The 4,798-nt window shown below is 47.0% G+C and overlaps 1 non-coding gene across 1 annotated transcript; it reads left to right on the top strand.

Annotated features, from left to right (window-relative positions):
• Positions 1 to 4,217: 4,217 nt before the first annotated feature.
• On the top strand, positions 4,218 to 4,324 carry LOC120269537. Its single transcript, XR_005539188.1, has one exon. It is a non-coding gene; the product is annotated as a small nucleolar RNA R71 (small nucleolar RNA).
• The last annotated feature ends 474 nt before the right edge of the window (positions 4,325 to 4,798 follow it).

The raw sequence follows: 4,798 nt of genomic DNA, 5'->3' as shown, positions 1-4,798 counted from the left end.
GCCATGAACTCCGTATACTGTGCGGCCTATGCAACCCTAATATCAGCAATCTCTGCTCGGGCCTCTGCTACCCCTGTCCGTATTAGCCCCACAGCGCACTCGAACCTCTTAAAGCGATCCTGTGCTCGAGATGGTGAAAATATGCGCACGGGGGTTGGGTCCTCTGTCACCGGAGGTGCCTCGGTCTCCATAGGTGCGAATTTAAGCTCGGGGGCAGGCTGGAAAGCCTTGGCATCAACACCCTCCTCAGCGGCTATCTCTAGGGCCGGTAGAACCAGAGCATAAACCCCCGTCCGAACCCTACGAACCATGCCCATCAATCTCGTCATCTCCAGGCACAGGGGCTCGTCTTCTAGTAATGTATGGACCAGAGAAGATCGCTCTCAATCTAGCATACTGGCCCTGATGTCGAATGTACTCAGCGACGATGTGCCCTAGATGGATCGGTATGCACTACGTCATCGAATACAAGTACAGAAGCTCCTGCTGGCTCAGAACGCCAGTCCTATCACCACAACCATTCACCGACCTGCTCATGATGGAATGTAAATATCTGTATGCAGGTCGGGAAAGGCACGTGGCCTTGGACACCCCTGGCTTGTAGTGGCCATGACCACACAATGCTCTGTAAGCTCTGTGCGGGGTGAAAGCTCCAGCATAATCAGTCGGTAATGGAGAATACTCATCAGTATCTGTGAATGCCTCCTCGTATAAGCCAAGCCAGACTGAAAACTGCGTGATACTCATGCTCTGGTGATGTCCAAGTGCTTTGAACTGAACGAAATAGAGGCTATTGAATCTCGAATAGGATCTGTCGAACTCGAATGACGACAAGACTTCCAGTGTAAGCTCACGGATGGATGGCTCTCTAATCGATAACAACTGCCTCCAACCACCCACCGACATGAGATCCTCAACCTCATCGGCGAACTCGTCTCCTTGCTGTAAATCTCTCAGTATGCTCGTGTCTAAGAATCGAGTCTGTCCGAACCAAAGTCTCGACAAACGCTCGAAACGGACCTGATGCTCAGGTATAGTGAATCTTATACCCTCGGACTCAGGAGATGACTCACGCGGCCGCTTATCAGCTTGCTTCTTTGACCTGGGTGCCATAATCTCCAAAATTTGAAAGAAAACCGATCAAACAAGTCAATTAAGCAATGATGTAGAAATCTACACGATCGTGTGGAATTTCCGCACGATCGTGTGGAATTTCCGCACGCCTGTGTGGATCAACGGGGAATGAAAAAGGCACGGGCATGCCTCAAAAATAAAAAAATACACCGTTAAATCGCTTTTAACTTTGTTCTAAACATGCATAAACATTCTAATTATAGAAATGAAGCATTATTCACTAGTTTCATCGATTAAAATCAAGAATTTTCGAAGAGAACAAAAGATAGGGTTTACCGACGAGTTGAAGTGGAAAACCTTGAAGCGGCCGGAAAACCAGGCAAAAATCCCTCCAAATACGGCAGTGCGATGTCGGGAAGAAATGTGAGGGTGCCTTCAGGCGAAGAGGAAGTGTGGGAATGAGAAGAAATGATGATCCTTTAAAAGGACTCGCGCCTCTTGGCGTTCTGTACATCAGCACGGGCATGGAGAAATTACCCATGCCTGTGCATCCATTGGAAAGAATTAGAGGGGCAGATGCACGCCCCTGTGCGATCTCGGAAAAACACTCACTTCCTCTGAATGCTCTTGTACGGGCGTGCGGAAAATACCCACGCTCATGCGCCCGACCCGAAGGGGCAATCTTACGACACTGTGGCTGCTCTGGACATCCGAGAAAAATTGCTAAGTGTTCCGCACGGTCGTAGACATTCACAGGCCCAACTAATAGAGGCAAGCGCACGCCCCTGTGTCTTCTCGGGATAGAGAGAGCTCCTTTGCAGAGATTCGCACGGGCGTGCAGAAATTACCCACGCCATTGCGATTTTCACAAGGTCGCCCACATGGTCGAGTCCACACCCTAGTGTTCCTTCTGGATAATTTGCCAATCTCTGCAGGAATTCACACGCCGTGCGGAAATTACCCACGGGCATGCGAGAATCGCATGGTCATTCACAGGGGCGAGTCCACGCCCCTGTGCCTTCTCTGGATGAGCTCGCAATGCAAATTCACTGGCGTGCAGAAATTCCACACGCCCGTGCGTTTCCTCTGGATGCCTTAGAAAATTCTACAGGCTCTGCAAAACACATGATGACAATTCAAAACCCACAATAAAATCGCAGCACAAGTATATAAACATCTAGACACCAACACTCAACAATTTTATTCATGCACACACTAAACTACTAAACTACGAAAACAGTAAACACTTGGGTGTCCTCCCAAGAAGCGCTTGTTTAACGTCACTTAGCTTGCACGGGGATTCATAGATGAAGGTTGCCCTCTTACCCATGGCTTGGAAGCACGACGAACAAAATCTCTTGAAGGTAGAGGGTGAATTATCGGGCTTGGGACAGCCTAACAATGGTTCATCCAACTTCTTCGGTTCACACACATCTCCAACAGCCTTGGAGCGTTTCGGGTGGCATCTCCTAGCCCTCTTCATCTTCTGGAGCGCCTTCTTCAAGATCTCCGGAGCAGATGGTACTTCTTCCGTCAAACTAAGCATCATTACTTTTTTATTATCCTCCTCTTGGTCGAACAGACCCCCATACGGGTATGGATTGAACATTTCCTGCATGTATTCATCAACAATCTCATCAGTAGTGTCTAGAAAATACAAAACATCATCGAAATGAAGAGAATGCCGCATGGCTTCAGGAAGGCAGTATGTGAGCTTGTCATCTCCAACTCTCAAAGTTAGCTCTTCGCCGTTCGTGGTAATCAATGCCTTTGAAGGCCTCCCAAGTATCAAGGGTACATCCTCATCCTCATCGACGTCTAGCACCATAAAGTCTACAGGAAATATATACATGTCTACCTTGGCAAGCACATCTTCGATGATACCCCTCGGATGTATCACCGTTCGGTGTGACAATTGCAAAGTCATCCGAGTGGGTCTAGGCTCGCCCAAACCTAACTTTTGAAAGAAGGTGTATGGCATGACATTGATACTGGCCCCCGAGTCCGCCAATACCATTTCTTCACCTAAATTGCCAATATTACACGGAATGATGAAGCTTTCTGGGTCTTTCTTCTTGTTCGGCATGTTCTTTAGAAAAACCACCGAGCAAGATGCATCTAAAATCACTGAAGCACTCTCCTTTAACTTTCTCTTGTTGGTTAACAAGTCTTTGAAGAATTTTGCATACTTAGGCATTTGGGCCAATGCCTCAACAAAAGGAATATTGATGTGGAGTTGTTTGAACAAACTCAGGAACTTCTTATACTGTTCATCCACTTGGTCATTCTTCAATCTAGAGGTATGAGGGATTCTTGGCTTCAAAGGTGGGGGTGCCACCTCCTTCTCTTTGCTTGCTCCCTTCTCAACTCTATAACCTCGGGTGCGTGTTCATTGGGTTTCTCACTCGGAAGCTTACCCTCAACCTCACGACCACTTGTGGCCTTTCCGATAAGGACTTCGCAATCTGCCCAACTTGATTTTCAAGAGTATGCAAAGAGGCGATGTGGTTGCGAAGTGTAGCCTCAACTGATAGGAACCTTCTATCAGATGATTGCACAAACCTAGTTAAGGCCTTCTCCAAATCGTTCATCCGGGTCTCCAAACGTGAAACTCTGTTTTTCATTTTTTGTCTTGCTATTGTTGTTGGAAACCCGGTGGCCCCATGGCCTTTTGTGGACCTTGGTTGCTCTATGAGAAATTGGGATGACTCTTCCAACCCGGATTGTAGGTGTTTTTGTATGGGTTTCCTTGATTCTTCATAGCATTACCTACAAAATCGACATTCTTAACCGAAGATGCATCACCAATAGAGATCGGGTAATCGGAGGGAGCATGTCCTCCACCACACCCTGTGCAAGTAGTCACAGCCGCCACTCTCTTCGAAGTTAGGAGATCTAACTTCTTACTCAATGATTCCACTTGAGCCGCCAATGAGGTTACTGCATCTATCTCATGGAGGCCGGCCACCTTTTTCTTCTCCCTAGCATTCCATTGGTAGCTGTTTAACCCCATTTCTTCAATTAGTTGCCGGGCCTCACTGGGGGTCTTGCTATCTAAGGTACCTCTTGCAGCTGCATCCAAGAGTTGCCTTGTACTCGGATTTAAACCGTTGTAAAAGTTTTAAACAATCATCCACTCCGGGAATCCATGTTGCGGGCACTTTCTCAGGAGCTCCTTGAACCTTTCCCACATCTCAAATAGAGACTCCAATTCCAATTGTACAAAGGATGAGATCTCATTCCTAAGCTTTGCAGATTTTCCGGGAGAAAATAACTGCCAAGAAAAGCTTATACCATCTCCTCCCATGTGGTAATTGATGCTCTAGGTAATAAGTGTTGCCACTGCTTCGCTCTCCCTTTCAAGAAAAATGGGAAGGCTCTCAACTTGATGGCATCATCCGTTACCCCGTTTATCACACCTCGAGAAAATTCTCTATATGACTGTTCGGATCCTCATCAGCCAAACCATTAAACTGTGAAGATTGCTGCAACATGTGGATGAATGCCGGCTTCAGCTCAAAGTTCTGAGCTATAATCAGGGGACGCACAATGCTCGATTGTGTTTCCAATAGTAAACGTCTGGCAGAATCGGATAATGTCCGTTGTTGCTCATTCTGTTCTGCCATGTTTTGAGATTCTTTTACTCCCAAATCAGCTAGATTAGACTGTTCTTGCACGTGTTCTTTCCCTTTTTTTCTCGAGTAGTACGTTCAAGTTCGGGATC

This window comes from Dioscorea cayenensis, chromosome 9 (genome assembly GCF_009730915.1).
Source record: "Dioscorea cayenensis subsp. rotundata cultivar TDr96_F1 chromosome 9, TDr96_F1_v2_PseudoChromosome.rev07_lg8_w22 25.fasta, whole genome shotgun sequence".
NCBI classification, from domain to species: Eukaryota; Viridiplantae; Streptophyta; class Magnoliopsida; order Dioscoreales; family Dioscoreaceae; genus Dioscorea; species Dioscorea cayenensis.
Note: the sequence above shows the minus strand (reverse complement) of the source record. Positions and strands in the feature narration are given on the sequence as shown.